General features: G+C 37.4%; 1 protein-coding gene across 1 annotated transcript in view; it reads right to left on the minus strand.

Moving 5' to 3' along the window:
* LOC136834096 (tyrosine-protein phosphatase 99A-like) overlaps positions 1-12,500 on the minus strand; it is a 582,738-nt gene that overhangs the window by 48,755 nt on the left and 521,483 nt on the right.

The raw sequence follows: 12,500 nt of genomic DNA on the forward strand, positions 1-12,500 counted from the left end.
CTCGCTGTGGGAGAAGAGACAGAGAAACTGGATGGAGGAGGAGGAGGCAAGGGGAGGGGAAAAGAAGAACGGGGGAGGGGGGATGGGGGTGGGGGAAAGAGGATTCGTATGCTGAAACGAGGCAGGCGCAGTGCAGGAGTACGGGGAGGGGAGGGAGGGGGAGGTTGGAGGATTAGGACTTATGGAAGGAGATGGATGGAGGAAGAGGGTTGGGTGGAGTGAGGGGAGATGAAAGGAGGGAGGGAGGGGGGAAGGAAAGGAGATGACTGGGAGGGGTCAAGGGTCAACAGCATAACCAGATGGGTCTTCCTGTAGAGAGAGAGAGAGAGAGAATATTAAAGGAGAAAAAACTGTGTGTGTGTGTGTGTGGTAGAGAGTTAGAGAGAGAGAGAGAGAGAGAGAGAGAGAGCATAAAAGAAAAGGTAAAAGAGAAAATTGCGTTATGTGTGAGAGAGAGAGAGAGAGAGAGAGAGAGAGTGTTGTTCTTGTTGCTCTATCCACGGCCCAGCCAGGTCGTCGTCGATGTCATGTCCTTTCTACATCACCAGCCAAAAAATCCCTTATCAACAAATCTCCCCAGCAGCATCCTTCTTCCTTCCCCCCCCCTCCCCCTTCCCTTAGCCTCAAAGCCACAACAAGGGAGAGCAAAAAACAGATCCCTTTCCATTTCCCTTTCCATTCCTCGGGGATAGAAACCACACACCATTTGTCATGGGCAATCATATTCAGAGACGCCCTTCAAAAAACGGCTAAAATATCTGACTGAGTTGTATTATTTTGTGTATCCGATAGATAAGAATACACGTAAATCACTATACCAACCCAAATGTTGTAAACGTAGCTGGAATAATATACAGTGATCTAAAAAAAAAAATTTAAACATTAATAAGGGATTCAATTGGCCAAAAAATTCGGATAAATACGAATACCTGTGAATTTCTATACCAACCGAATTGTTGTAAATATGACTGGAATAATGTTCACTGGTCTAAAAAAAAAAAAAAAAAAAAAAAAAAAAAAAAAAAAATTCAAATATCTGAAGGAGTACTGTGTTATTTTCAAACGAATAAATACGACTACCTGTAAATCACTATACCAGTCCAAATGTTGTAAACATAACTGGAATAACGTTCAACGGTTTAAAAAATAAAATAAAAAAGGGTCTTAATTAGCGCAAATATTTGAACGGGTCCTATTATTCTTTCGAAACGGGGCAGTATTATAATTTATAATCCTTGTAAATCACTGTACTAGCCCAAATGTAAACATAATTGGAATAATGTTCAACAGTCAAAAAAAAAAAAAAATAAAATAAAATAAAATAAAATAAAATAAAATAAAAGGTCTCAATTAGCTCAAATATTTGAAGAGGTCCTATTCTTCTTTCGAAACGGATTAGTACTAATACCTGTAAATCACTGTACCAGCCCAAATGTAAACATAGCTGGAATAATGTAAAATGGTCTAAAAAAAAATATGCAATAAGAAAAAAAGGTTAAAATCAACTCCAGGCTCGTTTGTAACTGCTAACGCTTAAATAGGACATTCTTTGAGTTTAAAGTCTTAATATTAATTCCATTCAGAATGCAATATTGGAACTTATTCCAGGCATAATGTCCACTCGGTTTCCTAAGAAAAGTTGTGATTTCATGAGACGTTATTGCCATCTATTACCCTTAAACTGTTATTTAAATCACCTGAATTGCTACTAATTAACACCCCTCTCTCTTTCTCTCTCTTTCAACATCTATTTTTTTAATAACAACTTCAATCACTAAATGAACTTTTTAACGTTTTCTTCTCAAAAGAAAGGAAGCAATCACGCTTGATATTCAAAATGTTTTAACTTCAATATTATACCAATCTTTAACCTTAACATTTATTTATACATATGCAAACTCCACATTCAAGGTTAAATATTTGTTTTAGAAAAACCGCCACATTTCGATAAAATATAAATTAAAAATAATAAGAAAAAACTTGTATTAACCGAACTGTAGTTTCAGAAAACAAAAAAAGCTTCAACTGTCAAAAAAAAGATAAACTTTCATTAAGTGAATCGTAGTTCCATTAAAATAACTTAAAACTGTCCAATAAAAAGAAAAAAACATTTTATTAAGTGAATCGTACTTACATCTAAACTGTCCAAAATAAGAAAAAAACTTACACTAAGTGAATTGTAGTTTCAATGAAAAAACTTAAACTGTACAATAAGACGAAAAAACTTATATTAAGTGAATCGTAGTCTCATTAAAAAAAAAAGCCAAAAAAGCTTACATTGTCCGATAAAAAAAATGTATAGTGGTTTATTACATTGGCGCTTCACTTCGCCAAATAAAAAAACAATCTGAAATACCAATAATACAGGGTACGTGGCAATCTAATACGGGCACAAAAATAGGCCCCGTCCGCCCGTGCAACCTGAGGTCACAGTGCATGATGAACTATAACAAGAAACGAACAGGCAATAACTAAAATCAAAGCGTTTCATTACGGCTGGCATAAAAAATTCGTTGATGGCTACTGGGCCCCTGGGGTCATTACAATTAGCACTGCTTTATTGAGAATCGGCCATGGCAATTATAATACTCTTTGTTTTACTACTACTATTATTATCATTATTATAAGGGCTAGAGATATTATTATTATTATTATTATTATTATTATTATTATTATTATTATTATCCATTACACCAATTTTCAGGGGTCTGAATATTGATGCCCTTTTTGTTCTAAAGTCTGTCTCTTTGTCCACACAACACAGTTCAACTATCAATCAACACACTCCTTGCAAAAGATCCGAAAAAAAAAATATCTGGACTTCCAATCTTTCCACACGACTATACCACCTCATAATGATTACTGGTCCATTTCATTTAATTTTCATAGCCCTCAGTTTCACTTATATTTACATTTCTCTACATTTATCACTATAGCTATCCCAATTCTACATTATGTTTTGTTCCTTGTGCAGATAATTACTGTCTAGGAGAGGACGATTTCGCAATTGTCCATTATATATTCATTCAGAATGAATAAAAAACTAATATCTAATGAAAAATTTAATAACTATATATACATATATATATATATGTATATATATATATATATATATATATATATATGTATATATATATATATATATATATATATCTCTCATATGAGAGAGAGAGAGAGAGAGAGAGAGAGAGAGAGAGAGAGAGAAATGAGCTCAAAAAAAAAAAAGGGCAATCAGAATGCAATAAAACCCTAAACCCGAAGTAAAATCAAACAAAACAGCATCTTAGGTCTAGCCCGGAGAAATATTGCCCAGGTACGCATTCCCAAGATTAACCCCAAGTCTGAGTCAGAGAAAGGGGGTGGGGGGTTATGTGGGAAGGGGAGGAGTAAGGAGCAGGTGTAGAAGGAAGAGGATGGGAAGGGGAAGGGGAAGGGGAGGGGGAGAGGGGAAGGTAAGGATATAACCTTTCCATTTCGGCCAGGCAGCTTTAAAAGCTTTCCCCTCCCACCCGGCCACTATACGTTCTCATTCTATGATCGTGATCAAAGAGGAAAGTGTTTACCTTGAGAGAGAGAGAGAGAGAGAGAGAGAGAGTAAAGAAAAAAATGTTCTCCAAGTTCACACACAACAACTTAAGGCTTCATTCATTCATTCTGGAGAGAGAGAGAGAGAGAGAGAGAGAGAGAGGAGGAAAGAAAAATTGTTCTCCAAGTTCACACAATAACTTAGACTTCATTCACTCTAAGGAAAAAAAAATGGCGGAGGAGTACGTTGCGAACCCCCTTCATTGGCAAGAGACGTTTGATGGTTTTCGTTATTCGTAGCTGGTAATGAACTATACGTAAGAGAGAGTACATTCAATTCCACTCTAAGCTTCAATCATACGTACGACATAGTAAATTCAACACCACTTACGGTCCACTTGACAATTAAGACGGGAAGCCAACGACCTAGATTTACGGGTCAAGTGGGCCTATACAGAACTATTCTGGCCCAGAATTTGGTAGCTAAAGTGTCAGTTGCTATGAAGGAAAATATCAAATCAATTAAATGGGTTCTCAGGACTAACTGTGGTTACGTGTCATCAAACACTCCTCAAACATTGAAGGCAATTACAAAACTATCTCAAGGTATACGACCGTCACATAATAAATATTCAAACCTGTGTATCCTTCTAATAAATATTCAAACCTGCCTATCCTGCTAACAAATATGCAAACCTGCCTATCCTTCTAATGAATATCCAAACCTGCCTATCCTTTTGATAAATATGCACAACTGCCTATCCTTTTTGATAAATATTCACAACTGCCTATCCTTTTTGATAAACATTCACAACTACCTATCCTTTTTGATAAATATTCAAACCTGCCTATCCTCCTGATAAGTATTCAAATCTGCCTATCCTTCTCATAAATATTCAAACCTGCCTATCCTAATAAATATTCAAACCTGCCTACCCTTCTAATATATATTCAAACCTGCCTATCCTTCTAATAAATATTTAAACGGGCCTATCCTAATAAATATTCAAACCTGCCTATCCTTCGCTTCACGTTGTAAGGCAACAGCAACTTACATAATTACAAGCTTCGAAAACAGAACGTATAACGTGGCATTGCATTCGTAAACTATTATTGGCTATACCAATTGAAACACCGTCGTCATTCGTAAATTATACTGACATATATTGGAGAGAAAAAATAAATTATTACGAGTTAATAGGTTCTGCACAAAGCCACAATCTAGTGGTGCACCTAAAAAAATGGACTTATAAACGACAAATTGAAAAGACAGAAATAATAATAATAATAATAATAATAATAATAATAATAATATTATTATTATTATTATTATTATTATTCAGATCGTGAACCCTATTCATATGGAAGTAGTCCACAGGGGCCATCGACTTGAAATTCAAGCTTCCAAAGAATATGGTGTTCATTAGAACGAAGTAACAGAAGGATAATAATAATAATAATAATAATAATAATAATAATAATAATAATAATAATAATAATAACAACAACAAACGACCGTTCTTTTATACTGTGCATTCACCTCGGCAATACCAAGAACTCCACGGCCAAAGTCGCGAAAGGTCAGGCAAAATGTTATCCAAGAAAGGTCACCAAAGGTCACCTGGAATAATAGAATTAATGACGGCCATATTTCCCGCAGCGCTAAATGTTAAGTAAGAAACAAGTCTTCGTAATTGCAGCCAACTACAAAAGGCAACTGGGAAAGGACTAAAGGTGACCTCTTAATATATCCATATACTGTATATCCATATATATATATATATATATATACATATATATATATATATATATATATATATATATATATATATAAATAGAATAAATGTATTTCAGAATCATATAAACAAAAACAATGATTGATGGGTTGTCGGGATCACAAATGAAAAGAGTTTTCGTTAGGGTAAATATTGAGGGACCTGTCAAGTAATAAACTGCTATGTGTCATTCAAAAGCAAGTCATAATTACGTAGCAATAATTTTTTCACCCATTGAAAAACAAAAAAAAATATATATATATATTTCCAATCAGAATACATCAATGTTACTCCACTGCTGATTTTGAAGCATGTTAATGCAATCTATTAGCGCAAGTAAAAAATAGAATAAATAAATAAAAAAAAAAAAATAAAAATCATTATAAAAACACGGTAAAGGAATAAATAAAGAAGAATAACGTGATAAAGCATTACACTAAAAAGACGTTTAAAAAATATAACTCAAAAATTTTTATAAAAAACTGGAAAGAAATAAATCAAAAGGAATAAATTGATAAAAGCATTACACTGGAAAAAAAAACCCTTCTACGTCTACGTCTTTTCAAGATCCAGCTTCCTGAAGAAGGTCAAGGTTCAAACTATAGATCAAGGGTGAAAGGTCATTCTACTGATGACTTCAAGGAGAACAATGATTAGAACTGATAGACTGCTGGGCTAATAGGTACATTAACTCACAATATCCTGAAACAAAGTCTCCTGATTCAAATTTGGTAAACTTTGGTCTAGTGATCTTTAAGGCGTGGTTCCTATAAATTCGGCACAGTCTCTCTCTCTCTCTCTCTCTCTCTCTCTCTCCAAGGCAGCTCGTAAACAGGAAATACCTTTTTTCGCATTTATAATACCTGATTAATTAACAAACCACAACCAATACCTGATTAATTAACAAACCACAACCAATACCTGATTAATTAACAAACCACAACCAACTCCATCAAAAATTATTCCTACTTGTAAAAAGGATTAGGAATCTGGTAATAATACAAACACCAAACAATTATAAAAAAAAACACTCTTTAGGGAAAAATATTACGGTAGAAGCAGAAAAATAAGGGGAGGAATGAATTATTTTGCACCACACACATACTCGAAATTCCGAACACTGCAAAGTTCACCCACTTTACTATTTAGAGTATGTTGCCAAATTAAATGTGGTAAGAAGAGACTCGAATCTCATATATATATATATATATATATATATATATATATATATATATATATATATATATATATATATATATATATATATATATATATATATATATATATATATATAATATATATATACATATATATATATATATATATATATATATATATTATATATATATACATATATATATATATATATATATATGAATTCAAAGGAAGTCTACATGCTGTGTGTGTATATATATATATATATATACAGTATATGTATATATAATGTGTATGTATATATATGCATATGCATATAAATGTACATATATACATATCTGTTATATACATCTCTCTATTTATCTCTCTCTCTCTCTCTCTCTCTCTATATATATATATATATATATATATATATATATATGTGTGTGTGTGTGTGTGTACAGTACAAAATCTCATGTAAGAGGAAGTCTTTGGGCCTGCCCTGTGAATCAACTTGGAAATAATAATAATAATAATAATAATAATAATAATCTTATCGTGATAAAAAAAAAATCAAATTTATACAAAACAAGATACTCATACATAAAGACCTTGTCATGTCTGGTCCATAGGAACCGTGAGGCAACAACCTAAAAAATAAGGACGGCTCCAAAAATAAAATAAAATAAAATAAAATAGAAGTTCCTTTTTTGACGACATTTTTCCTACCAACGATCCAAAAGGAGAGAAGAGGTCAGGGTCCGCTCCAGAATCAAGCAAAATGATGTCTACACAAACAACATACAACCCTGTGTATTCAAGTTCATTACAATCAATATCGCATTTTTCGGATGAATGTCTGTCTTCGCTTACGTTACTACTACTACTACCCCTCCTACTGCCTGTATTACCCCCCACTCTACTCCTACCCCTACTTCTACTACTACTCCTCCTACTACTACTCCAACAACTGTTCCTCCTCCTACTCCTACAACTCCTACTCCTCCTCCTCCTCCTCCTCCTCCTACTACTGCTGCTGTTGCAGTCGTGATGATGATGATGGGGAGAAGAAGGAGGAGGACGAGAAACGAGGAGGAAGCGAAGGCGAGAAGAGCTCCTGGAGAGGGGATGGGAAGGAGGGAGAAGGAAGGGGAGGGAAGGAGGAGAAGGAGAGGGGGAGGGAAGGAGGCGAATGAGGGGAGGAGGGATATCGGGGACTCGGAGAGACAGGATCTTTGGAGGAACAGGGACAGGGGAGGGGCAGGAAGAGGGTTGGGGGGGACAGAGAAACTCAGGGACCAAGGAGGGAGGCAAGGACGTTGGAGGGACAAGGATGAGGACTAGGGGCATGAGGGAGGGGCAAGGCGGAAGGTGGGAGGAAGGATCGTCGGAGGAAGTGGAGGTTGCATGAGGACCCGCGCAGCCAACGACGGGCGCCCGGTTTGGTTCGCCGGTGGGAGGAGGAGGAGGAGGAGGAGGAAGGCGCCCCTAGAGGAAGAGAGAGGTGGGCGGCACACACCCCCAGTAAGAAAGCAGACCCCACAGCAGCAGCAGCAGCGGCTCGATCGATCGGCAGTCACTCACTGAGGCTGCTGCTGGTGCCCCCACCACTACATATGTACGTACGTACATGCATGCATACGTACACACATACACTGGGTCACCCACTCAGACCACACATACACACACACACACAGATACCAAAAGGAGGGAGGGAGGGAGGGAGGAGAGAGAGAGAATGAGGAGGAGGATTTTAACAGCTTCCCTTTAACACCTGCGCTCTGTGTCACTAGGGGTCAGCCTAGGTCAATACCCGTCACGTGGGTAGGATGGGAGCCTTCGTGCCTTAAACATTCATTTCTGGATGAATGTTGAATAATTCCGTGAAAGCCGCGTGCGTACATACATCACGACGGCCCGGATGAATGCACTGGAGGTTGTGTGAATATATATTCTCTCTCTCTCTCTCTCTCTCTCTCTCTCTCTCTCTCTCTCTCTCGGAAAATGAATGAACGAATACTTCCCTTACTACTTCAATGGCGAATGTCAATGTGCATCAATTTCTCTCTTCCTTTCTTAGGGACAAAGCAACAGCATTTCAGTGTTCCTTTCTTTAAGGACAAGCAACATAATTTCACTGTTTCTTTCTTAAGGAGAAAACAACACCATTTCACTGTTCCTTTCTTATGGACAAAACAGCACAATTTCACTGTTCCTTTCTTAAGGACAGTGGAATACCGTTTTATTAAAAATCCGCGCTTCAATTACAGATAATAAATAATATTCTCAAGAATTTTTATAATAAACAATGGGCACTGTTTAAACACTACTGAACGAATAACACCTACTGTACTCTCAATATGAATTACCAACTTCGAATTTAATCCAAAAAAATGTTAATGCAATTCAGTATTACAACAATCAAAATGAAAATAAGCACAAGAAATATTATGTAATAACCGTTATCATCCTATCTATCTGTCTATCATACATGTGTGTGTGTGTATGTATGTATTTTCACATATAAACATCGACAATCTTAATAGGAATTCTTGTGACAAACGCAACACACATGAATACCAACCACCATACCAACCATCGCCCAGAGCCAATGTTTTCAGAGAGAGAGAGAGAGAGAGAGAGAGAGAGAGAGAGAGAGAGAGAAAAAAATTCACATTAACACCTCTGACCCAAGTTCACGCAAATTTGACACTTCACTCCATTCTGCCTTACTGCAATCTCCCCAACCCCACCTTCCCCACCCAACACCCTTTCCCGCTTTTACTCCTTTACTTTGTTGCAACGACAGTAGTAGAGAAGAACACTAGGAGGGGGAGGAGGAGGAGGAGGAGGAGGATGTCGAAATACGAATACCGTTTTATCCATTGGTCTCTTAACCAAATAGACGGGATATAACACATACTACCTTTTTAATGATTAATTTTCTGCAATCACTCTTTTTCTTTTCGCGTGCTGGTCCACCTAAGGGCGTGGCTATTACACCACCCTCTGATTTTTTTTTTATTCTGATTATTATAGTTCATAGTCATTTCATATCTTAGTTGAGGTAGTGCTGAAGTTTGAATGTGTACAAATTGTTTCCTTCATCCTCTTCGTGATCAACCATATAAAGAACAAGAGAGAATTATTATTCAATACTCTTCAGTTTTAGAACAGAATGATCGAAATTCAGTCCACGCATGCATGCATGCATGCATGCATATATATATATATATATATATATATATATATATATATATATATATATATATATATATATATATATATATATATAATAACGCGCTGTATGATTATATTTAACCATTCTCTCTCTCTCTCTCTCTCTCTCTCTCTCTCTCTCTCTCTCTCTCATGCATATAAAAACCACGCTATATGATGATCGCCCAGAAAGCCATCTTCTAGACAAATGTGTCAAATGGCGAACGTTTTGGTAAATGTTTTGGGAAACATTTTGGTAAACGTTTTGGCCGCGGATCATGGGAGGCTCAATTGGCATGAAAACGTTTCAGCCTCAGTCTTCTTCATCCACATCCCCCGCCCCCCTTCGTGAAGAGTGAAATGGATCAGCCGGGTATTAACGTTTGGGTATCACTAAGCACTTACACCTACACAGACTCGTTCCTCTGTTTTCTGGCAAATGTTTAGTAGAATTCTTTTCTACACATACACACACAAACACACATATATATATATATATATATATATATATATATATATATATATATATATATATATATATATAAATGAGAGAGAGAGAGATACTCTTTGAAATGTCTTTATTTATATTTACCATAAAGCAAAATATCAAGTATTAAAATTTCAATGGCACAGAAAACTTAAATTTAAATACAAAACAAACTTCTGCTCACAGGAACTGAGAGATTCTGACACTCACTACGGAGGGTGGTAATAAAAACAATTCATTTGAGAGAGAGAGAGAGAGAGAGAGAGAGAGAGAGTCTTTAAAGACCTTGATGACCTTAGCACTCGCATGTTACATCGATTGCTGGACAGTGTAGAAAAATCATTCATTTTAAAACGTATGAAATTTCTGCATAAGAAAAGGAATGTCTTATTTCTCTTCCTACCTCTATACAAATTCTCTCTCTCTCTCTCTCTCTCTCTCTCTCTCTCTCTCTCTCTCTCTCTCTCTCTCTCTCTCTGATCCCATTTCTGTCATTTCTTCTATATCTCTCTCTATACCTCTATAGACCCCATTCCTCTCTCTCTCCCCAATTCCTGTCATTTTTCTATACCTCTCTCTCACCTCTACAGACCCCATTCCTCTCTCTCTCTCTCTCTCTCTCTCTCTCTCTCTCTCTCATTCCTGTCATTTTCCTATATCTCTCTCTCTACCTCTACAGACCCCAATCCTCTTTCTCTCTCTCTCTCTCTCTCTCTCTCTCTCTCTCTCTCTCTCTCTGTGCACGAACTCCCATCACTCCCCCCCCCGCAACAAAGAGTGAAAAACAAGGCGTGAAATACCGGCCGCTCCATTTTTCACCCTCTCTTGAACGGAAGCATAAAATGAGACCCCTTGCAAAGAGGCCGTAGTAGGGAGACACGTGGACTGGGCCAACTTGAACTGAATTCTGGGAGCCCAGGACCCCTTAGGTAAGCCCATTACCCACTAGGTAAGCTACGACTCACTAGGTAAGCCCATTACCCATTAGGTAGGCACAGGACCCACTAGATAAGCCCATCACCCGCTAGGTAACCCCAGGAACCACAAGGTAAGCCCAGGACCCAGTAGGTAAGCCCAACCTAACTTGCGCACTTACTGCGTCTTTAAAAGTTTCCCGGGACTTTGTAACGTTGTTCAGTGTTGGTGGAATGCAATAAGACGCATTCCAATGTGCTCAGAATCTGCAATTTACACGGCGAGATTATTTTCTCTCTCTCTCTCCCTCTGTGTGTGTGTGTGTGTGTGATAAGAATCCTCTACGTATAAATTTCTGTAGTTGCTTACACGTATGCACAGTTAACGTGTATTTAAAGAAAAATCTGTCTGGATCTTCCAAAATTTCTACGGCAAGCGTCCTCTCATAATTACAGGGCCATTTGGTTCAAAGCTTTACACATGTTTTAAATCCCCAATACACCCTCCTACCCTCCCCACACCTGGCTACACCTTTTCGTCTCTCCTGGCACACCTGTGCAACAACACCCATGGAGGTCTACCACGTAATCGTCGCACCTGCGACAGGTGTTTCAACCACGTGTTATTCCCCTTAACAATATTTCGAGACTACGCCGGCAGGTGGTTAAAAGTCTTTGTCATGGAAAACCCTCCGTCGTTAAGTAATGTTGCTGATCAAATCAGGCAATTATATTGTATGTCTTTCCCAGGAATATACTATGACGCATTTACAGGCTGAGGTGTAGGCCTATACACCTATAAAGCATTTATAGGCTGAGAAGTAAGCCTATACATCTATGAAGTATTTATAGGCTGACGTGTAAGCCTATACATCTATAAAGCATAAGGTGATGTGTAAGCCTATACATCTATGAAGCATTTATAGGTTGACATGTAGGCCTATACATCTATGAAGCATTTATACCCTAATGTGTAAGCCTGTACATCTATGAAGCATTTATAGGCTGACGTGTAGGCCTATACAGCTATCTATATACACATCCCACCCCAATCTTCCCAACTCCCTACCCCTCAAGAGTCTTAAGAGTGTTAAATGAACCTGTACTTTAAATTAACCTGACACATTCTTGATCGCACAGCAGACAGGTACATCTGACGAGTTAGCCTTTGCACCAATGTCACTCTTGTTGGTGTCTTTCCCAACAAAGACCACAGGTGTAAAGTGTCAAAACGTTTATGTTCTGCAGTTGTTGCCGCAACACACACACGTTACTTATACCTCTACTCATCCACAGAACAGAATATAGAATTTATGCCATAGGCCAAGCGCTGGGACTTACGAGGAAAGGGGAATTGAGAGTAAAAAGGTTTGAAAGGTGTAACTTAGGAATACCTCGCAGTTGCACTCTGAAACAATTGTTAGGAGAGGGTTGAGGAAAGTAAGA

Source organism: Macrobrachium rosenbergii, chromosome 53 (assembly GCF_040412425.1).
Source record: "Macrobrachium rosenbergii isolate ZJJX-2024 chromosome 53, ASM4041242v1, whole genome shotgun sequence".
In the NCBI taxonomy this organism is placed as follows: Eukaryota; Metazoa; Arthropoda; class Malacostraca; order Decapoda; family Palaemonidae; genus Macrobrachium; species Macrobrachium rosenbergii.